We start from the raw sequence: 27,111 nt of genomic DNA on the forward strand, positions 1-27,111 counted from the left end.
ACACAAAGAACAAAAATAGACCTACTCCTGTGGTACTTGCATTCTGATTGGGATGAGTAGGGGTGGGGTTTAGACTGCAATACAATTCTGGGCCTTACGTGTAAGAGAAACACACTTTGACCCTATCTGGCACATCTCTCCACACTGGAGTCAAGGAGCCTGAACGTCCAAGGGAAATTGCTCATTTGCCCATATTTCAAGATTGTAACCCAGATAAAGGGCAGTTTGAATTCACTGCCCAGACCACCTTGACCCTACTTCTGGAGCATGCGTTAGTCTACACCTGGGTCCATTCTTTTAAAGGCAGAGGATTATGACACTGTTGTGCTCCCATGTGGTCAGGGCATGGGGAGAAGGAACTGTAGATGGGACATGGATGAATGGGTCGGTGTATCTCATATATGAACGTGAGGCTCTTCTGTGGGTGAGACAATGCCAAGAAGTGGGAAGGGAAAGAGGTCATATCATGGGCCAAGGTTTGCGCCCTCCCCCCTTTCCCAGACTGCCATATTCTAGTACAGAGCATCAAGGAATCCAAGAATTCTAAATTTGAACTTGACCTTTCATTATTAAGCTATTTTTCTCAAACTAAGAACATATATTTTATTTGGTAGCATTATAGTTTGATTTTATAACCTCTAAATATTTAAACATACATTAATGGGCATTGCAAATCTTAGGCATGGGCTTGTTAAATAGATGGCTAATCAATAGGTAAGCAAATACTTTAAGAGAATCATTTTAGACAGTGATAAATGTATGACTGAAATATGATAGGGAGATAAAATAGTGACTACCAGGAGTAGCAGCTCCTTTTGATTGGTTGTTGACAGTAGTCTTCTTTGAGCATGTGACAGAGAATTGAGGTGAATAAGAAGGGACTCATTAAAAAGATCTTGGGGCTGGTCATTATGTCAAATGAAAAAGTAGATACAAAGACCCAAAGGAAGAAAATACTTGGTAAAACCAAGGAATACAAAGAAGGGTGGTGTGTAGGTGTGTAGTGACCCTGAGTACCTAGTATGAGTTGGCATTAGAGAGGTCTGCAGGGGTTAGATCCTATTGGGCTTTGAAGATCACAGTTTTAATTATAGATCAATTCCAATTGCTATGAAAGCTTTAAAACATTTTGCACAGGGGAGCAGCATAATCTAAGTTTTATAATGATAGATCTAGCCACTGAGTTGTGGCAGAATCATAGAGGCAGGAATGGAAGCAGGAAAACCATTAATAAAAAGCTATTGCAATGGTCCAAGTTAATGCTGATGGTGGCTTAGATTACATTTCAGACCCCATACTAAGTGTTCAGTGTGGAAATACTCCAGCTGAACATGTACTTAGAACTATTGTTTTGGGTTCTTTGGAAACTTCTGATGACTAATCAGTTGTTGAATTCCTTTTGTGACAGTTCCTGTTGAGAGATTGCTCAGCAAACTATTCTTTCAGAAGTTTTCCTCTTTCAGGCAGAACTTCTGTGATACTGAGCATCAGGATATCAAACTGAATTATTTTAAACCATTTTAAGATGAAATGTAAGGAACTGCAGTGGAGCCTTAGACTGGATTCTGTGATTGACCCATGCATTAATAGCTGACAGTGGAAAATGATTAGTAAGGAACAAGAAAGAATATGAGGAATTGGGATAGTTAAACTCACTCCAATTTCATATCAAATGGCATTAGAGCTGAAGTACGTGGCTTATTAATAAAACCGATGTAACATGTGAGACCTTTCAATAATGAATGACTAAGCAATGTTTTTATGTTACGCTATTGAGTCATTAAAATATATAGCAGAGTTTACAAAGTCTAGAATGTTCAGTTTATCCAACAAGTATTTTCTGAAGGTTTACTGTGTGCAGACATAGACCAGGGAATACAAAGAATGTTCTAGGTCTTGACATCCAAAAGGCCACAGTTTGGTAAAGTCTTTGATTTTTACATCTTTCTAACCTACTCTTTCCATTTTTGGAAAACTGAGTATTTTAAAAACTTTCCTCTCAATTTCGTGATATTATCTTCCAATCGCTTAATTTCAGAAAGAGGAGTCTTTGTGAATTTTACTAGTCTTTTCCTTAACATAGGCCCATTTCTGTTGATGTCTTCTTCCATAGTTAGTGAAATGTTAGTCCTCTATTCCTTGTCCTGAGAGTAAATTACTCCGATTTTTTTAATGTTCTGATCCCCATGAAATGCAATCAATGTGCCTTTTGCTTTTCTTTTGTCCAAAGTAGCCAGTTACCATTAAAGTAGATTTTGATTCTGTGATTAGATGGCAAAGCTCTTTTTCACACAAGAGGAATGATGTCTGCCACGGTAGGTGTCATTTTAAAATAACAAAGCACATTTTTTGCACAATATCCATTCCATTGTGCTTATGATATCCCTGTTAGAAACTGTGATTCTGATTGCTCTGAAATAAAATTTTTTGAAGTCATTTTTTTACTTGACTTTTTTAGACTTCCACAAAATTTGCATTTGTGCATCGCTTTTACAAAAGCAACTTCCTGAAGCCTACAATGTCACTAATAATGGTAATTAAGACTTATCCAATGTGTATTACTATGCCAGTGAAGGGATTTACAGACACTATTTTCTGTAATCTCTGTGACAGCCTATAATATAACATAGGTTTTGTAAAATCTGCTTTTTATAAAACTGGCATTGTTTGTTTACTCCCTTGTTAAAAAAGTCCCCCCTAGAATATAAACTCTAGGGAGTTGGGGATAATATCTTCCATTTCTCTCTTGTATTCTAGTGGCTTCCATTATGCCTGATCTATATAGATAATGCTCAATATATAGGGAACTACTTTTCTAAATGCATGACATTCTGAGATTAAGTGGCTTGCCTAAAATCACACAACTCGTGTAGTACTCTCTTACTCCAAAGACTATGTTCTTTAGTGAGCTTAATACAGTTTCAAGGAGGAGTTAGTTGCCTTCCTGAGTTAGTTATTAGGAATTCCTCATGCCATTTAGATTTATCTAATAATAGTACAGCTAAAAGGTCTGCTACACTTTGTATTAGGTCATTTGGGAAAATTTTATTCTCATATAAATAGCATCAGGCTCCTAGTAAACATAAATAGCTTTTCCTTCTTAATGTAGTAACACTTTCTCATCATGGTACAAGTTAGTCCTAAAGGAAGTAACTGAACTAAATGAATGTAAAACTCTTTCTCAGATTACCCACATAAAATTAAGTTTTTCTCATGATGTCTGATTAAAGTCCTCCTATTCCACCCTCAGTGAGTTTAGAAATAGCAAATTGTCCTTTCCAGGGAAATTATTAATCTTGACATCATTGTTCTAATAGCAAACTTTAGGTTGATTTTACATTTCCTGCTCAAGCGAGTTCTGGCTTCTCTTCTGGGCATTTAAGGTGCTTCCTTTCCTCACACTTTTCTAAACCTTGAAATCCAATTATATCTTCTGGTCTCACTCCCAGAAAATTCTACTGATACTCTGTAATGCAGAGACACTGGAGAGCCGGCTCTATTTTTTAACATACTTTGGGATCCTCCTCATCTGTACCTGGATATGTGCTGATATTACCACCTCCATGTTTTTCTCTCACATCTCTGTTTTTCTGAAGCTTGCTCTGTTTTTTGGCAGAACAGGGGCAACCTCTCCTTTTAAAACTTATGTCTCCTTTAAGGCTGTCTCCTGTGGACTAGAACTGTGGTGTATAATATACCTCATAATATGGGCCTTTTGTAATAGAGAGTGGGTCCCAGTCTCTTTCAGGGGCCAAAGCAATGCCCACTTCATGATGTCAACAGAAGGGACGTGGCTGAGGGTTCTTTTCCTCCTCTCATTTCTTGCCTCACTTTGCTCTTTCCCTGAGACCACACTCTATCCTGAAGCGTCAGGATCCTGAATATCATGTGAGAAAGATTTAGATTTTTTTTGATTGTAGCCCTTCCATAAAAACCAAAATTTCTCTTGCTAATATTGAATACCCCTTTACTTTGCCCTAATAAAGACCTTCCTCCATGAAAGTGTTAGGGTGAAGAAAGAGGATGAATATTTCAAATATAAACCCTGGGCTTATTCTTAGGCTGGAAGCGTGTTGATACAACCCATTAACCATAGAAAATGGTGCATGCAAGTCTTAATTTTTTATTAAAAACTTTGTTGCTCCTTCTTGAGTAACCAGATTCCTCTTATTTTTGTCTGATAGTTTTCTCTGTTTTTCAACCCCTTGATCATTTTGCCTCTTCTACTTTACTGGGGGTCCCAGTACCATACTGAGGAGGTACTACTGAGTCGTCTCCCCATGGTGGGGGGAAGACACTTTAAGTTTTCGGTATTCCTTTGAGTGAAACATAAAGGCAAACCTTTCTTTAGATAATGCACAGTATATCACAAAATAATTTTGATGAAAGATCCAGAATGTAAAATTCATGAAAACAAATGTGCATGTGGGTGGGACTTTGTTAGCTCATTATGGAATTCTCAGTACTTAAGTGCTCAGGAAATATTTGTTAAAAATATAAATAAATAAATGTGTCGTTATTCTAAGAAGGTCTCTGCCCCTCCCTCGGATTACCAATACTTAACTGAGGATGAACATGTAGGGGATGAAAAGCAAGGATGTCTGGGAAAAGGAAAGAAATTCTCATTCTGCAGCAAATACAAAGGAGAGGCATTGACATTTTAATGTTTCTTTGGTATTGCCAAATTCTTCCTCTGTTAAGAACCTCTCTTATTATTCCTTCAAATGGAGCATGAGAAATTTCACCTGGCACAATGTCATTCTGAAAAGCTTTACTTTTTGAGTATAAGGAACTCAGGCCTTGTCTCCTGTTTTTCTGAGTGTAAATTTAGTAGTCTAGTATGAGCAGCACCCCAGAAATGTACCTGTGGGCACTTTGGACCTCCTGATCACCATCTTTGGTTACTTTTTCACTCAGAGGACTTTTAGTAAGCTTTTCCTCTTTTATGATGAGGTCCATGAAACTTTTCTCTTTGGCCTTCTTGAGAATCATACTAGAGTGTTTTGCAAATGTAAAGCATTTCTGACATTTTTGGCATTATATAATTTGAGTTTTTTTGGGTTCAATTGAATTTCCCTGCCTGGCTCTGCTCTAAAGCCATTGCTCATACTGTTTTAATGACAAAGTGTATTGTGCCTATTTGCCTCATGACAAGAAGGGGAGCTTTCAAACTGTTCTTAGCATATGTAGAGAGAAGCGGGAGGTTGGCCTGTACCAGGAGAAGTTAAAATCAACCAATGCATCTAATTTCCCACCTACATCTTTGGAGAGCTTTTGCCAATTTTCCTACAACATTTACCTACTACTTACTTTTCGTTGAAGCTGTTACACAGCTGGGTTGCAGCTAAAATATTCTTCCAAGAAACAATGTCTGATCCCATTCCATTCTTGTCTCCTCCGAATCTTACTGTCTGTCCCATCCTGTAACTTTTGCTGTATTCTGGGCTTAAATTTGAGATAATTTCTGTCTATGTCTTATCTTCCCTATTATGTTTAAGCTATGGGGTATAATTCTTTCATAGTTTTAGAATTTCTATACGTATATATATATGTGTGTGTTGAGGGCCGACTAAATATTTTTCCTGGACCTAATTTGGATGACTAAGCACACTAGTGGATGCAGGGCTAGAAGTTGGTAGATAGGCCATGAGGAGGGAAATCTTATGTGACACTATAAATTTGCCAGGGTTGGATATCTGACACTATTAGTCCAGGGGCCATGACTCAAAGAATGACCTCATGTAAACTCAGGACCTCTCCCTGTCTCAAAGCTAGTGGGGGTTTTATAATATTGCTTATCCTGCTTTTTCTCTGAAAGCACAAAGTTTGTGGCATGTGTGTATATGTATATGTGTGTGTTGTGTTTAAGGATTCAAAACAGAAGTGGGACTCACAGGTGGCTATAACCAACAACCGTTAGGGGCTCTTTCTGAACAGACTCTGTGAATGGTTCTAGAACTTTACTCTGGTGCTTCAGTTCAAATTAAAGGCATGATCTTATCATAGCCCAGAAGGACTTCTGCCATTGGGTCCTTATTTTCTGCCCCACCTCTACCTTGGACCAGTCTTCTTCCTATACACCATACCATCAAAATACTGGCTTTCTTCTGCTCCTGGGCACTTGAGGTTATCTCCCACTCTGGGTCTTGCCACAAGCTAGAGAGCTTTTGCAGTTCTGCTCTGCCTTCTGATTGTGTTTTTTCTAGCTTTTTCCTCATGTCTTTTAGATCTCAGGTCAAATGTTCTTCCTTAGGGAGGATGTCCTTGCCATCCCAATCTAAATGATACAAATTTTGTTCCACCTATTACTCCCATTTATGGTTTTTTCCTTTCTTTTACATTCTCACAATTTATAGAACCATGCCAAGATAACAGCCTCAGTAAGAGCAAGAACTAAGGTTTACTGCTATATTGACTATGCCCTGCCTGATGTGTGGTACTTAGTAAATCTAAGTAAATTACATACACATACAATTATATACATATGTATATATATATTTACTGAGATATATATTGATGTATGAACTGCTCAGGAAAACTAAGAAAAGGATGTGGCCAGAAGAAGGTTTTTGTTGTTGTTGTTGTTGTTGTTGTTGTTAGTAGAAAACTTAAATGATGCGTCTAAAAGAAATTTATGCAGACTTTTCTCTTTTATAAGCATCATGGCTCATTTGGTTAAGTGTCTGCTTTAAGCTTAGGTCATGATCTCACGGTTCATGGATTTAAGCCCCGTGTTGGGCCCTGTACTGTCAACACAAAGCCTGCTTCAGATCCTCTGTCTCCCTCTCTCTCTGCCCCTCCCCTGCTCTCTCTCTCTCAAAAATCAAATAAACATTTAAAAAAGTTTATTATAAGCACCAATGTGTGTTCTTTTCAGAGAATGGGTGGTAATTTAAAAATGATAAAAGAGTCTTTAGGTTTTCTACATCCTGCTTATTCACTTTGTTTGGTTTGCTATCCCTGCCACTGTTACCTCTCTTTCTACTCCCTCGTCACATTCTTCATTTTTGAATTAGGTAACTTCCATTTAGTTCCCAGATCACAGTTGAAACTTGCTTCTTCAGGGAGACATTTCATGATCTCTAAATTAGGCTAAATCCCTTGCTATTTGCTCTTAAAGCACTCTTCCTTTCTCCTTTCATAAAATTCCTCACATTTCTTTCACTCAGTATTAAATAAACATCTATGTGCCATAAAGGATTGACTCATCAGGTTTAGGATGTTTAGAACTTACACTTTCCAAAAACGTGATTGGCCCTTGACTGGCTCCTGGGAGATAACAACTAAGCCCTAGAAATACCCTGCCTATTAAGCATGTTTGTGTATACCTGGGACGTTGGGCCACAGCAGATGGTTTTTGCTAACAATGTGATTTTTGGTGGGTCCTTGAGCAATGGTGTATTATATTGACCTCCAAAAAAAAAAGCTGGGGACTGAGCAACCAGTATCGGTTACATGGGTGTTTCATGCTTATGTGATTTGCCTCCGATAAAAACTGTGGACAAGTCTGGCAACCCTTCCCTTCACAGGGAAGGTGAGCTTCCCTAATTGACAATATTTAATGCCTGTTGTCACACATAATTGGTAGAAGAATTCAGTGCTGTCTGTATAGCTTAGGCCTTCAACCATAGGTGCTTTCTTCTATTTGTCCATCATAAGACTATGAAGTAGGTAATGTTGGTGTAAAATTTTGAACATTTTGAAAATCAAAATGATTTTGGGGCGCCTGGGTGGCTCAGTCGGTGAAGCGTCCGACTTCGGCTCAGGTCATGATCTCACGGTCCGTGAGTTCGAGCCCTGCGTTGGGCTCTGTGCTGTCAGCTCAGAGCCTGGAGCCTGTTTCAGTCTGTGTCTCCCTCTCTCTCTGACCCTCCCCCGTTCATGCTCTGTCTCTCCCTGTCTCAAAAATAAATAAAATGTTAAAAAAAAAATTAAAAAAAAAAAAAGAAAATCAAAATGATTTTGATGATTTTGGGTGATTACATAATGCCATAATATTAACAAAGTGAATTAGACGATGAGAGGTAAGATTATCCATTGTGAAATATCATGTGTGAGTGCCTGTAAATTTAGATTTCTGTGTTCATGTAAGTGCCTTGGTATTTATGAAAGATTTTTTTCTTTAGTTCATCTAGTAAACTAAGAAAAGCTTTATCTTCACAATTGTGTACGTGTAAGAGTCTTGATAAATTGAAGTCTTGGCAAAGTGAAGGTAGACTTTGACCAACAAAAAAATCTTAACAACTTCCAAAACTCAGCCTTCTCACACCAAACTCAGTCTTGCTTAAAAACCTTAACACGGTCTACAGGACCTCATGTGGTGATGGCTTTCCCCAGTTTCTTCATTCTCACTGACCTTTCTTAATCATGTCTCCCTTCCATGCTTGCACCAACCACACCCTTGTCCATATTCCTCCATGTGATCTTTCTGTCCTTCCCCAATTACTATTTGTCTTAGTTAACTCAATTGCATCCTTTATTTCTGCTTGAATGACATCTCCTCTTGGAATATTTTCCAGATGTCTACATTAAACTAGGCCTCTCTATCTTAAGCCCTGATAGGGCTCAATATCTTTCCTTCATAAGACTTATCACAACATTACATTCATTTGTTTGTGTGATATTTTAATTAATTACTGATTTCTGTGTAATCTAACCTTTGAAGGAGAGGAGCTGTGTCTTTTTGTCCTTTCTGTATATGACATCCTTAATGTCTAAAGTAGAGTATATTATATAGCAGTACTTAATATATATTTGTTAATTGAATTAATGAATCTAACACGTTAACATTATGGTTCAAAAGTAATAGGCTGAGAATTTAAGTCAAAAAGTTGTGGCTTCAAATATAGCCTCCTCCTGCGTTAGATATGCACCTTCTTTGAACCTTCATTTACAAAATGGGGATATTAACATATTAAAATATTGAAATACATAAAATAAATAAAAATCATTCAGCCTGTTCTTAGCATATTATAGAAGGGCGAAATATAACTTATGTTTGTATTAAAAATTTTTTAACGTTTATTCATTTTTTGAGAAACAGAACACAGCAGAGGAGGGGCAGAAAGGGAGGGGGACACAGAATCTGAAGCAGGCTCCAGACTCTGAGCTTACAGCACAGAGCCTGACATGGGGCTCGAACTCACCATCCGCAAGATCATGACCTGAGCTGAAGTCAGACGCTTAGCAGACTGAGCCACCCAGGTGCCCCTTAACTTATTTTTATTTTTACTGTTATTAAAAAATGAAAAATGGCATTAGCAAACTGGTATAGAATAGATAATAAATACAGTAATGTTAATGATGCTGCTATTATTGCCCTTGACCTCAAATAGTAGGTATAAAAAGGGAATATGTATTTTTCAGACATACGTCAAAATGTTTTTTCCATTTTATTTCCAATAAACAAATGTTATTATTCTTTTCATTCTGAGAAGAGGAGAAAAATATAATTTGAAATACCTTATGGATGGTGATTAGTAGAACCTGGAGTAGAGTAAGGTCTTCTGGGATGGCCAGACCACTGCGCATTCTGTTCTTTATTTTCTTTCATGTGAATGACACCTCTACACTTTAAATCCATAAAGGGTATAAGAAAGGCAGCTAATTTGACCTTTGAAAACAAATTATAATGTTATAAAGGCTGCATAAATTGCCCATGTTTCAAATGATATTATTTTCTCACAAGTATTAAACAGAATGATAGTCCTTGGTGGAGTTATAGATTTACTAAGAGTAGGTATATAAAATCTTAGGCTAACACTAATGGGTATGAGCAAATGAGTAAAAAAGCCCTAAAATGTTTAGCAAAAAGTTCAGGACACTTAATTATAATATGTGATTTTACAGCCAGAAAATTGATGGATATTTGAGTTTTTGTGCTAAGAATATTAGGAAAAGAAAAATAGTTTGGAGATTAAAGAGAAAGTGTTGTTTCTATTGATGGGCCAAGGTACATTGCAATAGAAATGCCATTAAGGTTTTCATTTGTCACAACTTTGCAGAAAGATAGTTTCTTAGATGTTTATCGATGTACCAAATAGTCTCTAAGCAATAATTTGTCATAGCTGGATATTTTTGGCCTCCAAAGTTAATGGCCTCCAAAACTAATTTATAGTTAATGTCATACCAAATATTTTTTGAATGTTTATTTTTAAAAGAGAGAGAGAGAGAGAGAGAGAGAGAGACAGAGAGAGAGAGAGAGCACAAGTTGGGGAAGGAGGGAGGGCAGAGAGAGAGAGACAGAGGACCCTAAGTGGGCTCTGTGCTGACAGCAGAAAGCCCAGTGCAGGGCTTGAAATCACAAAATGTGAGACCATGACCTGAGCTGAAGTCAGACACTTAACCAACTGAGTCACCCAGGTGCCCCTAGTAAATATTTTAATTACAAGTAAAGACAATGTAAATTAAGGCATCAAGGGCTAAGTTGAGACGCTGGATCATGGGTTGTTTTTGAGAGGATCACATTGATCAGGAAGTTCAGGAAAAGAAAAAAATCATCAATAATTTGTACAAATAGTCAGGTAGCTTTTAGAAATTGATCACTTTCAATGGATAGTCAGATGGCCATACCAGTAGCCTTCTATTGGATCAGCATGGTTAGGAGTGGTGAGTACAGTAATTCTGAGATTACCATGAAATGAACTAATTTAGCCTAGGTTTCCACACAGCAGTCAAGAGAGATTAAGTCCCCTGCATTTTCTCTTTGTATTTCTGCTATTGAGGAACACGTTCCTGCAGGCATTCCAGCCTGGGGCATCAGAGAACCCTGGACAGGAAGCAAGAGGGTCCCTGTCCAGTCTGGAGGGGAGGGGCTGTGATCACATCCATGTCTGTAAGTGAGGTGAGACAGACAGGATTTGAAGAGATGCTCATGTCTGATTCTGATCCAACAGTAATTTGTGGAAAGAAACAAGTAGTTCTTCTGTGGCTTAATGACAGTTTGCCATGGAAAAGAATATCTGCCAGCCTTTGACACCAGAGTAGAAATGTAAGCTTTGTATTATCAATTGAGGGACTGCTTTGTTTCTAGAATTTATTGACTATGCTTTTGAAATCTATGCAAAAGATTATGTGTTGCCTGAAATGAGCTAAAAATTAAATTGTTGAAAACATTCTCTTATGTATTTAAACCAGTAAATACAATGAATTTAGAATTTTTGGCAGGTATTAGGGAGAGCTTTAAAATAGAAAAAAAACAAACCTAAACTCAAATAAATAGGCTAATTCCTGATTCTCATACATCAGAATTCTGATTACAGGGCCCAGAAACTTGGCAAAGACTAGCTTAAATAATTAAGGGAAATATGTTGTATCATACATTTGAGAAGTCCAAGATGTGGGAGTGGTTTGGCCACATTTTGGTCCAGGGGCTCAAATAACGTCATTAGCATTTTTCTTTTCCTTCCTCCATCTCTGTTTGATGCCTTCTGTGTATTGGCCACATTCTCTGATTTTCCAATAGTCTTTCTTTATGCACTCAGGGAAAATGATAGCCAGAAGCTCTAGCTTCATTTTGGCCTTCACGGTTATGTACATATAAGATTTACTTTATTCTTGGTAAAACAGAATGTTTGCTATCAACGCTGGATAAGTAAGTCCAGCTGCCACTTAGTATCTACCCATAAAAATAAAATTCTCCCACCCAATGTTCGCACGTTGAACATAAGAACTCTCCTATCATGTTGCTCTGGACTGACCCCTATTGAAGCATGATGATTGACAGACCTGGGTCACAAGAACATTCTTGAGTTTGCAATTTCATGAAAACCACATGGACTAAGGATGGGTTGTTAAGATAAGACAATGTATGTCTATTACAGAGGTTGTGCTTTAAGTTTCGATATACTAGAAGAGAAAATGCAGAAAATGCATGCCTAGTGAGTATGCTTTTGACTGATTAATGGAAAATAAGCTAAGTACACTTTAGTATAGACATGAAATTATATACTGAACTAACCAAGTCTGTGAGTGCTATATTAGGAATACTTCCTAGAGTATCATTGAATATCATAACAATCTTAGGTGTTGATATACACAGAGAAACTACACTACTGCCTTCATTTTATAGGGAAGAAAAACTGAGATTCAGAGAAAAGAGGTAACTTTCTCAAAGATATATTTAAGATGTCTTCGGGATATGTGTTAAGAAGGATGGCAAAGCCATGATGGTAGGAGTCAGTAAGCAAATTTGTGGAAGTGAGTGAGATTAACTTTGCATTTCATGAAGCTCATAAACGGGGAGGGACTATTTAATAAAGAATATACTTGATGCTTTCAAGGTACAAAACATCAGTATTAAAGTTTTAAAAATAAATTTGGTTCAAATAATGTTTTTCTCATCATAAAAACAGTAAAGACATTCTGTAGAAAGTTAGAAAATTCTGAATACTCAAACAAGCAAAAATGAGAGAAAACTACCACCAATCCCAGATTGTTATTTTTATCTTGCTATATATACATCATTAGACCTAGTTGCAGTTTATGAATTATATATATTTATAGCATATTAAATATAAAACATGTATAGAGACTCAGACATATGCACTATAAATGAATATATTTTCCCATTTAATATTTTTCCAGTTATTTTGCTATTATAATAAATATAATAGTGTTTGAAGCACATTTTTATAAGTACTTCTTGTGCAAATTCCTAATTATTGCTTAAGAAAAATTTATGGAAGTAGAATTTCTAAGGTTAAGAAGGTCTAATTATTTGAGTACCATTATTATTTTTAACTAACACTGGAAGTAGATAAAGTATCTTTATAACTAAATACCCCCCTTTTTTAGAAAAGCAAAGAAAAAGAAAAGCCAGTTAATTTATATTACTTATTATTTTAAAAGCAAGACATCTCTTTAACAGTAATGTTCTATAGCGTTTATGTCTTGCTCAAGGGTAATCAACTGAAATGTATGTCTCTGAAATTAATTTCCCATGGAGAATACATTTCATAGCAGGTCTGAAGGATTTCAGTGCAGCTAATGACCTTTTACATTTGTCAAAATTTATTGATGATTTTGAAAACAAAAAACATTTACTTGTACATCCAACTGATAACATAGTAAAACTAGTGCTAATAGATATTAAGTTCCTGAAATCATCTATATGTGTAGATTCTTCAGATTGTTATGCAGTTATCAAAATACATTTTAAAAATGTTTATTTATTTATTTTGAGAGGGAGGGGGCAGAGAGAGAGAGAGATAGAAGGTCCCGAGCAGGCTCTGCACTGTCAGCCCAGAGCCTGACGCGGGACTCCGTTTCACAAACACTTGAGATCATGACCTGAGCCGAAATCAGGAGTCAGATGGTTACTGACTGAGCCACAGCTGGCACCCCTCAGAATACTTTTTATAGTTACTTCAGTTGATGTTTTGAAGAATTGCATTTAAAACAATAACTAACCATTGTAATGTTTTGAAAATTCAGTGCCTGGCACATTGCTTTATACATAATAGGTTGTTGATACTTATTTGAATTAAGACTGAATGAGTGAAATATGTCCATTCATGTCTTCTGCCCTTTTTTTTTTAACAAGGTTATTCATTTTTAGGGTGTTGAATTTGGTGTTTTTTATACTCTCTTTGTCACATAAGTCATTTGCAAATATCTTCTTCCATTCCAATTCTGATTATTTCCTTTGCTGTGCAGAAGCTTTTTCTTTGGATGAAGTCCCAGTAGTTCATGTTTGCTTTAGTTTCTCTTGCCTCAAGAGACGTGTCTAGTAAGAAGTTGCTATGGCTATTGTCAAAGAGGTTGCTGCCTGTGTTCTCCTCTAGGATTTTGTTGGCTTCCTGTCTCACATTTAGGTCTTTCATCCATTTCGAATTTATTTTTGTGTATGGTGTGAGAAAGTGGTACAGTTGCATTCTTCTGTATGTGACTGTCCAGTTTTCCCAACATGGCTTGTTGAAGAGACTGTCTTTCTTTCTTTGGATATTCTTTCCTGCTTTGTCAAAGATTAGTTGACCATATAGCTGTAGATCCATTTCTGGCTTTTCTATTCTGTTCCACTGACCTATGTGTCTGTTTTTTGTGCCAGTACCATACTGTCTTGATGACTATAGCTTTGTGATGTAGCTTAAACTCCACAACTGTTATGTTTCCAGCTTTGCTTTTCTGTTTCAAGATTGCTTTGGCTATTTGGGATTTTTGTGGTTCCCTACACATTTTAGGATTGTTTGTTCTAGCTCTGTGAAGAATGCTGGTGGTATTTTGATAGGGGTTGCATTAAATGTGTGGATTGCTTTGGGTACAGACATTTTAACAATATTTGTTCTTGCAGTCCACCACCATGGAATATTATGCCATTTCTTTGGGTCTTCACACAAAGAAATTGTGTCTTCAATTTCTTTCATAGTTTTCAGAGTACAGATCTTTTACCTCTTTGGTTATATCATTGTAATATCTAAGGATATAGTGGAGTTTGAGAAGCATAATTTTGTTTGAATACATGTGAGAAAATGACAAATGTTTGAGTAGATGTTTGCACATCTGTGTAGATGGTTGTGAAATCTGTTTATGATTGGCACTATTACATGGGATTGATAAAATGTATACATGAGATTTTCTTAAACAATTCTTTTTCTTAAAGAATCAATGAATGAATGAATGAATAAATGGAGTCTTTCCTAATTTTATAAATTATATATTAACAATGTATATATGTTATGTATTATATAATTCTTATTCAAAATTCATTGTTTGGAGGTCTAATTTCAAATATAATAGATTTAAAACTGCATATATTGATTATCCTGATAGTAGATAATAAAAGAGGTGTTTGACCTGTGGTATGTCTGTGTTTGCTGCTTCTTAGCAACAAATGTGAATGAATATGCATATATATGTATGTTTATACACACTTTTTGACACATAAAATAACCATATTAAAGGTTTATTATTATGTCTACTAAAAAAGCCATTGCTAACTAATTTTATATTTCCTGAGTGAGTATTTCAGATAGTCAACTAGATGCAATGTTAACAGTGTCCCTTGCTTAGGAATCCTAGAAGTTTTAAAATCATTTTTGTGAGAGGGGCACCTGGGTGGCTCAGTCTGTTAAACGCCCGACTTCAGCTCAGGTCATGATCTCACAGTTCAAGGGTTCGAGCCCCACATCATGCTCTGTGCTGACACCTCAGAGCCTGGAGCCTGCTTTGGCTTCTGTGTCTTCCTGTCTGTCTGCTCCTCCCCCACTCATGTTCTGTCTCTCAAAAATAAATCAACATTGAAAGAAAATCATTTTTGTAAGAGCATGAAAGTATATTTATCACATAAATTCTGGTAGAAGAGCTTGTATAGGCCACATGGAATGTGATCTGGCCTGTGAAAGTACTCTTAACACCAGTTCTTACTGTTTGGCAAATAGGCGCAATTGTCCAAAAGAGAATGAAAAACCTCTTGGGAGACATGGATTTGTCTCCTTCATTTGAGTCTATTTTCAGGCCCAAGAGCTTATGTTTAGAAATGTTTCTAAATGCCAATTAGCTTTATTCAGTTGACATATGACTTCTGGGAGTCTGAGATGAGAAACAGTGAAAAATGCCAGTGAGCTTTATCCAGGGAGCTCTCTTGTCAGGACGATGAACAACACATATCCCAACCAACCAGCTCATACGTGTTTTCTCTTCTTGGCAAAAGAGGGCACATAAGGTTGCGTGGTTGAAGTAATATCATTGCTCTAAGCAAAGAGAAATGTTTCATGGTTTGTATTTTGTCCACACTGGATTGACACAGAATCAGCTTATGCTTTGGGCAGAGCACATTTGAATGCTTATCAGGCATTTTAATACTTTCATATCACACAATGAAAGACGTCATTCATTCAACAAGTGTTTGATAAGCACCCACTGAATGAAAGGCATGGAAATAAGCAGAGATGAATGAGCTGGATGTATCTTCTTCCATCATGATTCAGTTACTAAGTACTGTATGGTTCTTCACTTGGCTGTGCCTTGTCTCTCTCTCTCTCAAGATAAAATGTTTCTTAAAGTCAGAGAGCCTGCTCTATAACATTTAGTCCCTTATAATATTTGCATTGTTGGACATGCTCCATATATGTTTCAAAATATACTATGAGTATATAAAAGTAATATTGTGTACTCAAAAACCCAAGCTTTAGAATTAGGCCTGGGTTTGAATTAGCTTCTATATTTGGTATCTTTGTGAGTTTGGAAATAAACCTTATCCTATCTGAACCTTAATTTCTTCATGTGTACAATGAAGATAATGATGCATCTCTTGCAGTGTTCTTGTAAGACTCAGCATACTCATGTCTCCTCAGTATATGATAACTCATTGAACTAATTTTATTAATTTGAATGAATAATGTTATTTGTATATTTTTATTTTCAGAGGAGACTTTTTTCTGGGACTTTGGAACTAAGTGTTTTTGATTGAGAACATTCCTTTTCAGATTTTATAAAAAGTAAAAAAGTAAATTATAAGCTTTGTAATAATAATGAGAGAAATAATCTATGCCTTTGCCTCCAGCCTAACATAAATGATGTTTGCAGTTGGGAAGCACTTTTTCATATCTATTCTAAAAAAAAGGCTTATGTACATATTATAGAGTGATTTTGATTAATATTTTAAAATAGAATCATTTTTTAATTTCTTGTTTCACTTAACAGTATAACTTGAAAATGTTTCATATGTAGGGGCGCCTGGGTGGCTCTGTCGGTTAGGTGTCCAACTTTGGCTCAGGTCATGATCTCACGGTTCGTGGGCTCGAGCCCCGCATCGGGCTCCGTGCTAATATCTAGAGCCTGGAGTCTGCTTTGGATTCTGTGTCTCCTTCTCTCTCTGCCCCTCCTCTGCTCACGCTCACTCTCTCTCTCTCTCTCTCTCTCTCAAAAATAAATAAACATTAAAAACAATTTAAAAAAAGAAAATGTTTCATATGTATATATATAAAATATTTTTTATAGCTGTATTATATCCTGGAATGTATTCATATATTCTTCTGTAGGAGAATAAAGAATTTTCCTTTGCTCTTTCAAGTGCTGCTGCTATAAATCATAATCAGATCATATTAAATACTTCTCCATTTTGTCAAAACAAAATCAAGTCACTAAAGCTGGGGTGTGTGTGTGGTGGGGAAAAGTGTCTTTAATGTGCTAATGCTGATGGCCATGATATTAACAACACCCTCATTTTTAGCAATAACCATTAGAGTTAATGATGTTGCTGAATTACAATGAGTTTTTGGTAGACAAATGCATACACAAGTAGATAGCTTAATCAGTACCTAGAGTCTATTAATCAAATTCATATACACTGCTTTAAAAATTAATGACAAGATTTGAGCTTCTAACTCTTAAGGATATCATTAAACACGGTTGTTTGGAATGAATGTTGATGAATGCACTTTGTTAATTGAGTTTATTTAAAGGTACCTATGCTCCAAGTGCATTATCATTATCATCATATTAAATGACATGAATGCAATCAATGTCAAAGGTATACATTCAGGTGATTCATATTTTATGCACTATGGCTACTCCAGTATTTTTATTTTACTTGTTTTTGCCCTTTAGTTTTATAATATATCACTGAATTTTTTAAGATTTAACAGTAATATTTTGTCATCTGTGACAGACCTAGGTTTGAGATGAGAGGAAGCCAGATTCACATGGCTGCCTCACTTGAGGACACACACTGTCTGTCTTGGTCTCTGCAAGTTACTCATCCTTTGTTACTTTACAGAATAGAGAGAGACTTTAGCAGTTTTAAGGCAGCTTTATTGAGGTATAATTGACATACTATAATCTGCATTTATTTATTTATATATTTATTTAATTTTTTAATTTTCACATATTTAAAGTGCAGTTTGAAAATGTTTCATACATATATATGGAAACATCATAGTTACAATGACAATGAGTATATACATGATCCCTAGAAGTTTATTTGTGTGTCTTTGTACTCGCTCTATTCCCCATTCTTTGGTTGTCTCATGTAGCCACTGGTCTACTTTGCTTAACCATAGATTAGTTTCCATTTTCTATAATTTTGTATAAATGGAATAATACAATATGTAATTATTTTGTCCGGGTTCTTATAATCTGCATAATTATTTTTGGTTTTGATCATATTTTGGTTTGTTGTATCAAGAATAATCCCTTTATTTGCTAAGTAGTATACCGTTGTATGCCTATATCACAGTTGGTTATCCTTTCATCTAGTGATGGATAATGGGTTGTTTCTAGCTTTGGCCTTATTACAAATAATGCTGTTATGATTATTTATATACATATCTTGTCATGAATATGTTTTCAGTTCTCTCAACTGAATTGGATATGGATTATATGATGGATATACGTTTCACTTTCCCAGAAACTATCAAACTAGTTCAACTAGGTTGACCCATTTTTACATTCCCATTAGCAGTGTATGAGAATTCCAATGGCTCCACACCCTTGCCAACATTTGATATTGTCAGTATTTTAAATTTTAGCCACTGATAGGTATGTAGTGACATTTGCTATTGATCAATAATTAGGACGTGTTGGATTCACCACCGACTTTATGTTTGCTTTAAAGATCAGAATCTTCTAATGACATTTAAGGTGGTGGAGGGCGTAGAAAAGATGGATTGTCTTCCAACCCATTTTTTTTTTGTGAAATCAAAACTGCTTTAATAACTATAAATTTAAGATGTGTAAAAAATTATAAATATGTAGTATAAAAATGAGATTATAGACTAACATCTAAATATTGACCAAATATTAAAAAATGGTTCAGAACTGTGTCAAAGAGTAATACACCATTAAGAAGTAGAGTTTAAGGAATGCAAGTTTAACTTAATATCCAGAAATAAATATTAATTATGAAAACACACAAAAATAAATAATTCATGTCAGTAGATAGTGAAAATATATCCGACAAATTCAACAGCTCTATTTATTTTTACCATACAACTTCTCTATATAAGATATTTAAAAAATACTAATAAAATATGATACAGACTTTTTCTCCAAAAACTAACCCCATAAAAATATAGGCCTTGCAATTAAATCATGGTAGTCATAGAGCACATTTTATATTGGGTTTGAGGTGTTTTAGAGAAATGAAAAAATTTTTATGTTTCTCAAGTTTTTGAAATTCTGAAAAGGTAAAATTTGTAAAGAGTTATAAAATTAAGTCAACACTTCTGTTAAAAAAAAAAAAAAACTATTTGAATTTAATTAGGAGCCAGACAGGTATGTCTATTGTCAACATTATTATTCATTGCCTTATAAGTTCTTCTTTTTTTAATGTTCACTTATTTTTGAGAGAGAGAGAGTCAGAGTGTGAGCTGGGGAAGAGGCAGAGAGAGGGAAGCACAGAATCCAAAGCAGGCTCCAGGCTTCAAGCTGCCAGCACAGGGCTGGATGCAGGGCTGGAACTCACAAGCCACCAGATCATGACCTGAGCCAAAGTCGGATGCTTAACCAACTGAGCCACCCAGTCACCTCTTGTCACATTAGAAGTTCTTGAACATCAAATGGCTTGCATAAACACTAGAAAACACAAGAATAAAATGCTCTATTTTTGCTGATGGATTATGTTTCCATAAAATGCAAGCAACCAGGAAAAAAATTAAAGGCTTTTAGAATCCATCAAAAAATTGGGTAACGTGAATGGAGGGAGTAAACATAAACATAAATCAACCAATTTTTTTCTACTGTAGCAATACTTAGAAAAATATAGGTCAATCTGTAGTGGAAATTATTAGTTATAGCAAAAGTACCCTGAAAAGTACTTAGTAATAAATTTAGGTTAAAGTGATCTAAGATTTATATGAGAAAATCTTTTTTGGAAGTCATAAAATCTGAGTAAATAGGAAAATCACATTCTTAGCGGGAAAGGTTTCTTATAAAAAGATTGATTGTCCCCAGATACACATAAATTTAATGCAATTACAATTAGAATACCACATGGACTTTTACTTAAGATGATTTTTTAAAAAATTTAAAAATATTTGTTTATTTTTGAGAGAGAGAGAGAGAGAGAGAGAGAGAGAGAGAGAGAGAGAACGCAAGTGAGCGGGGGAAGGGCAGAGAAAGAGGGAGGCACAGAATCTGAAGCAGGCTCCAGGCTCTGAGCTGTCACCACAGAGCCCAATGCAGAGCTTGAATTCACAACCTTGAGATCATGCCCTGAGCCAACGTCGAGTCAGAGGATCAACTGACTGAGCCACCCAGATGCCCCTACTTGAGATGATTTTAAAATTTATATGGAACTATAAACACTGAAAACACACAAACAGTGAGAAGATAATAAAAAGCCATTCCAATCAAGTCAATGTGGTAGTAGTATGTTGAATAGGCAAATAAATCAGTGGATACAAATATATCCCAGAGTACCTGAGAAAGGAGGCCTATGAAATACATATGATATACTGCCATATGATATACCTGGTAGTTTAATTCAGTGTGGGGATAGGATAGTGTTGACACCTTCAGAACAGCTCTAGAAAAAAATGAGAGTGGAACTTCTATCTCCTGTTACATTTACAAGTTTATTCTATATGGAAAAAAATTTAAATTTAAACAACAGGACAATAAAAGTCCTAAAGGAAAATATAATATACTATGTCTATAACCTCAGGGTAGAAAGACGTTCTTAATCAAGGGTAAAAATGTAAAATTAAAGAATAACAATAGGAAACAAGGTAAAAATATTGTTTAAAGTAGAAACTATTTTTAGCATCTTCATATTATAAAAACATATAAGGAGATAAATTGTAATTATAGAACAATAAAATTCAAAATAAAAAATTAAAACTAAAAAACATATGAAAGCAGCTTCTTAAAATCTTAGTAATTTTATTTTTGGTAATATTTATTTAAATTAAAAAATTTTTTTTGACCCCACCATCTTATTTTTGGGAGTTAGTCTTACAGATATACATGTATCTTCAGGTAAGGACATACATGCAAGGATATTGCTACATTATTCAAAATGCCAAAAAGTGAAAAAAAAGACCAGTAATAGAAAAATTTTTGAGTTGTTTAATGAAATGTTATGCACCATTAACAAGAAGAAACTGAAGTTCTGCCATATGAATAGAAAGGATCCCTCAAATTATTGCTTAATGAGAAAAAAAGTACAGAAATGTATATTTTATGACCTATGTCAGTAGCGCAGTGACCAACATCCCCCTCCCCATTTTGCACACACACTTGGGAAACCTGAGCCTTTCATTCAGAAACATATATTCAGAGTCTACCATATACCATACATCGTTCTAAAGGCTGGGCAGAGGCACACTGAACAGAAAGATCTCTGCCTTCTTGGAGTTAATATTCAAGAGAGGGAATGGCAATAAAAAATAATAAATATAGAAGATTCAAAGAATAAGACAGAAATTAGATAATAAAGGGCCTTGTAGGTAATGAGTTTGGAGTTTATTCTCAATGTGATATGAAGTCACTACAGGGTTTTGTTCAGCAAACTAGCATGAATTGCTTTGTTGTTTTAAAAAATATCTCTGCCATCTGATAATAATGTCAGTTTGACTTCTTCCTTGCCTATTTGGATGACTCTCATTTCTTTTTTGTTGTCTGATTGCTGGGGCTAGGACTTCCAGTAATGTGTTAAATAACATGGTGAGAATGGATGTCCTTGTCTTGTTCCTGACTATAGAAGAAAATCTTTCAGTTTTTCCCCATTGTGGATCATACTAGCTGTGGGTCTTTCGTTATGGCCTTTATAATGTTGAGGTATGTTCCATTTATCCCTACAATGTTGAGGGTTTTTATCAAGAAAGGATGCTGTATTTTGTCAAATGCTTTTCTGCATCTGTTAATGGGATCATGTCATTTTATATTTTCTTTTATAAGTGTGGTGTATTGCATTGATTGGGTTGCAAATATTGAACCAGTCCTGGAGCCCAGGAATAAATCCCACTTGATTTTGGTGAATAGTTCTTTTAATATACTGTTGGATTCATATGCTATTATCCTGAGAATTTTTATATCCGTGTTCATCAGTGGTATTGGCTTGCAATTTTTCATTTTTAGTGGGGTCTTTATCTGGTTTTGGAATCAAGGTAATGCTAGCCTTGTAGAATGGGTTTGGAAGTTTTCCTTCTATTTGTAATTTTTGGAACAGTTTGAGAATAATTAGTATTAACTCTTTAAATGTCTGGTAGAATTCCCCTGGTAAGCCATCTGGCCCTGGACTCTTGTTTGTTGGGAGATTTTTGATTACTGATTCAATTTCTTTGCTGGTTATGGGTTTGTTCAAATTTTCTATTTCTTCTTGTTTCAGTTTTGGTAGGCTGTGTATGTTTCAGAATTTATCCATTTCTTCCAGGTTGCCCAGTTTGTTGGCATATAATTTTCATAATATTCTCTTGTAATTGTTTGTATTTATGTGGTGTTGGTTTTGGTCTCTTTCACTCATGGTTTTTTTTAATTTTTTAATTTTTTATTTTTTTTATATGAAATTTATTGACAAATTGGTTTCCATACAACACCCAGTGCTCATCCCAAAAGGTGCCCTCCTCAATACCCATCACCCACCCTCTCCTCCCTCCCACCCCCCATCAACCCTCAGTTTGTTCTCAGTTTTTAACAGTCTCTTATGCTTTGGCTCTCTCCCACTCTAACCTCTTTTTTTTTTTTTCCTTCCCCTCCCCCATGGGTTCCTGTGAAGTTTCTCAGGATCCACATAAGAGTGAAACCATATGGTATCTGTCTTTCTCTGTATGGCTTATTTCACTTAGCATCACACTCTCCAGTTCCATCCACGTTGCTACAAAAGGCCAAATTTAATTTTTCTCATTGCAACATGGAATTCCATTGTGTATATAAACCACAATTTCTTTATCCATTCATCAGTTGATGGACATTTAGGCTCTTTCCATAATTTGGCTATTGTTGAGAGTGCTGCTATGAACATTGGGGTACAAGTGCCCCTATGCATCAGTACTCCTGTATCCCTCGGATAAATTCCTAGCAGTGCTATTGCTGGGTCATAGGGTAGGTCTATTTTTAATTTTCTGAGGAACCTCCACACTGCTTTCCAGAGCGGCTGCACCAATTTGCATTCCCACCAACAGTGCAAGAGGGTTCCCGTTTCTCCACATCCTCGCCAGCATCTATAGTCTCCTGATTTGTTCATTTTGGCCACTCTGCCTGGCGTGAGGTGATATCTGAGTGTGGTTTTGATTTGTAGTTCCCTGATAAGGAGCGACGCTGAACATCTTTTCATGTGCCTGTTGGCCATCCGGATGTCTTCTTTAGAGAAGTGTCTAATCATGTTTTCTGCCCATTTCTTCACTGGGTTATTTGTTTTTCGGGTGTGGAGTTTGGTGAGCTCTTTATAGATTTTGGATACTAGCCCTTTGTCCGATATGTCATTTGCGAATATCTTTTCCCATTCCGTTGGTTGCCTTTTAGTTTTGTTGGTTGTTTCCTTTGCTGTGCAGAAGCTTTTTATCTTCATAAGGTCCCAGTAATTCACTTTTGCTTTTAATTCCCTTGCCTTTGGGGATGTGTCGAGTAAGAGATTGCTACGGCTGAGGTCAGAGAGGTCTTTTCCTGCTTTCTCCTCTAAGGTTTTGATGGTTTCTTGTCTCACATTTAGGTCCTTTGTCCATTTTGAGTTTATTTTTGTGAATGGTGTGAGAAAGTGGTCTAGTTTCAACCTTCTGCATGTTGCTGTCCAGTTCTCCCAGCACCATTTGTTAAAGAGGCTGTCTTTTTTCCATTGGATGTTCTTTCCTGCTTTGTCAAAGATGAGTTGGCCATACGTTTGTGGGTCTAGTTCTGGGGTTTCTATTCTATTCCATTGGTCTATGTGTCTGTTTTGGTGCCAATACCATGCTGTCTTGATGATGACAGCTTTGTAGTAGAGGCTAAAGTCTGGGATTGTGATGCCTCCTGCTTTGGTCTTCTTCAAAATTCCTTTGGCTATTCGGGGCCTTTTGTGGTTCCATATGAATTTTAGGATTGCTTGTTCTAGTTTCGAGAAGAATGCTGGTGCAATTTTGATTGGGATTGCATTGAATGTGTAGATAGCTTTGGGTAGTATTGACATTTTGACAATATTTATTTTTCCAATCCATGAGCAGGGAATGTCTTTCCATTTCTTTAAATCTTCTTCAATTTCCTTCATAAGCTTTCTATAGTTTTTAGCATACAGATCCTTTACATCTTTGATTAGATTTATTCCTAGGTATTTCATGCTTCTTGGTGCAATTGTGAATGGGATCAGTTTCTTTATTTGTCTTTCTGTTGCTTCATTGTTAGTGTATAAGAATGCAACTGATTTCTGTACATTGATTTTGTATCCTGCAACTTTGCTGAATTCCTGTATCAGTTCTAGCAGACTTTTGGTGGAGTCTATCGGATTTTCCATGTATAATATCATGTCATCTGCAAAAAGCGAAAGCTTGACTTCATCTTTGCCAATTTTGATGCCTTTGATTTCCTTTTGTTGTCTGATTGCTGATGCTAGAACTTCCAGCACTATGTTAAACAGCAGCGGTGAGAGTGGGCATCCTTGTCGTGTTCCTGATCTCAGGGAAAAAGCTCTCAGTTTTTCCCCGTTGAGGATGATGTTAGCTGTGGGCTTTTCATAAATGGCTTTTATGATCTTTAAGTATGTTCCTTCTATCCCGACTTTCTCAAGGGTTTTTATTAAGAAAGGGTGCTGGATTTTGTCGAAGGCCTTTTCTGCATCGATTGACAGGATCATATGGTTCTTCTCTCTTTTTTTGTTAATGTGATGTATCACGTTGATTGATTTGCGAATGTTGAACCAGCCCTGCATCCCAGGAATGAATCCCACTTGATCATGGTGAATAATTCTTTTTATATGCCGTTGAATTCGATTTGCTAGTATCTTATTGAGAATTTTTGCATCCATATTCATCAGGGATATTGGCCTGTAGTTCTCTTTTTTTACTGGGTCTCTGTCTGGTTTAGGAATCAAAGTAATACTGGCTTCATAGAATGAGTCTGGAAGTTTTCCTTCCCTTTCTATTTCTTGGAATAGCTTGAGAAGGATAGGTATTATCTCTGTTTAAACGTCTGGTAGAACTCCCCTGGGAAGCCATCTGGTCCTGGACTCTTATTTGTTGGGAGATTTTTGATAACCGATTCAATTTCTTCGCTGGTTATGGGTCTGTTCAAGCTTTCTATTTCCTCCTGATTGAGTTTTGGAAGCGTGTGGGTGTTCAGGAATTTGTCCATTTCTTCCAGGTTGTCCAATTTGTTGGCATATAATTTTTCATAGTATTCCCTGATAATTGCTTGCATTTCTGAGGGATTGGTTGTAATAATTCCATTTTCATTCATGATGTTATCTATTTGGGTCATCTCCCTTTTCTTTTTGAGAAGCCTGGCTAGAGGTTTGTCAATTTTGTTTATTTTTTCAAAAAACCAACTCTTGGTTTCGTTGATCTGCTCTACAGTTTTTTTAGATTCTATATTGTTTATTTCTGCTCTGATCTTTATTATTTCTCTTCTTCTGCTGGGCTTAGGCTGCCTTTGCTTTCTGCTTCTAGTTCCTTTAGGTGTGCTGTTAGAGTTTGTATTTGGGATTTTTCTTGTTTCTTGAGATAGGCCTGGATGGCAATGTATTTTCCTCTCAGGACTGCCTTTGCTGCGTCCCAAAGCGTTTGGATTGTTGTATTTTCATTTTCGTTTGTTTCCATAAATTTTTTAATTTCTTCTCTAATTGCCTGGTTGACCCACTCATTCTTTAGTAGGGTGTTCTTTAACCTCCATGCTTTTGGAGGTTTTCCAGACTTTTTTCTGTGGTTGATTTCAAGCTTCATAGCATTGTGGTCTGAAAGTAAGCATGGTATAATTTCAATTCTTGTAAACTTATGAAGGGCTGTTTTGTGACCCAGTATATGATCATCTTGGAGAATGTTCCATGTGCACTCGAGAAGAAAGTATATTCTGTTGCTTTGGGATGCAGAGTTCTAAATATATCTGTCAAGTCCATCTGATCCAATGTGTCATTCAGGGCCCTTGTTTCTTTATTGACCGTGTGTCTAGATGATCTATCCATTTCTGTAAGTGGGGTGTTAAAGTCCCCTGCAATTACCACATTCTTCTCAATAAGGTTGCTTATGTTTATGAGTAATTGTTTTATATATTTGGGGGCTCCGGTATTCGGCGCATAGACATTTATAATTGTTAGCTCTTCCTGATGGATAGACCCTGTAACTATTATATAATGTCCTTCTTCATCTCTTGTTACAGCCTTTAATTTAAAGTCTAGTTTGTCTGATATAAGTATGGCTACTCCAGCTTTCTTTTGGCTTCCAGTCGCATGATAAATAGTTCTCCATCCCCTCACTCTCAATCTAAAGGTGTCCTCAGGTCTAAAATGAGTCTCTTGTAGACAGCAAATAGATGGGTCTTGTTTTTTTATCCATTCTGATACCCTATGTCTTTTGGTTGGCGCATTTAATCCATTTACATTCAGTGTTATTATAGAAAGATACGGGTTTAGAGTCATTGTGATGTCTGTATGTTTTATGCTTGTAGTGATGTCTCTGGGACTTTGTCTCACAGGGTCCCCCTTAGGATCTCTTGTAGGGCTGGTTTAGTGGTGACAAATTCCTTCAGTTTTTGTTTGTTTGGGAAGACCTTTATCTCTCCTTCTATTCTAAATGACAGACTTGCTGGATAAAGGATTCTCGGCTGCATATTTTTTCTGTCTAGCACCCTGAAAATCTCGTGCCAATTCTTTCTGGCCTGCCAAGTTTGAAAAGAGAGATCAGTCACGAGTCTTATAGGTCTCCCTTTATATGTGAGGGCACGTTTACCCCTTGCTGCTTTCAGAATTTTCTCTTTATCCCTGTATTTTGCCAGTTTCACTATGATATGTCGTGCAGAAGATCGATTCAAGTTATGTCTGAAGGGAGTTCTCTGTGCCTCTTGGATTTCAATGCCTTTCCTTCCCCAGTTCAGGGAAGTTCTCAGCTATTATTTCTTCAAGTACCCCTTCAGCACCTTTCCCTCTCTCTTCCTCCTCTGGGATACCAATTATGCATATATTATTTCTTTTTAGTGTATCACTTAGTTCTCTAATTTTCCCCTCATACTCCTGGATTTTTTTATCTCTCTTTTCCTCAGCTTCCTCTTTTTCCA

Source organism: Prionailurus viverrinus, chromosome A1 (genome assembly GCF_022837055.1).
Source record: "Prionailurus viverrinus isolate Anna chromosome A1, UM_Priviv_1.0, whole genome shotgun sequence".
Classification (NCBI taxonomy): domain Eukaryota; kingdom Metazoa; phylum Chordata; class Mammalia; order Carnivora; family Felidae; genus Prionailurus; species Prionailurus viverrinus.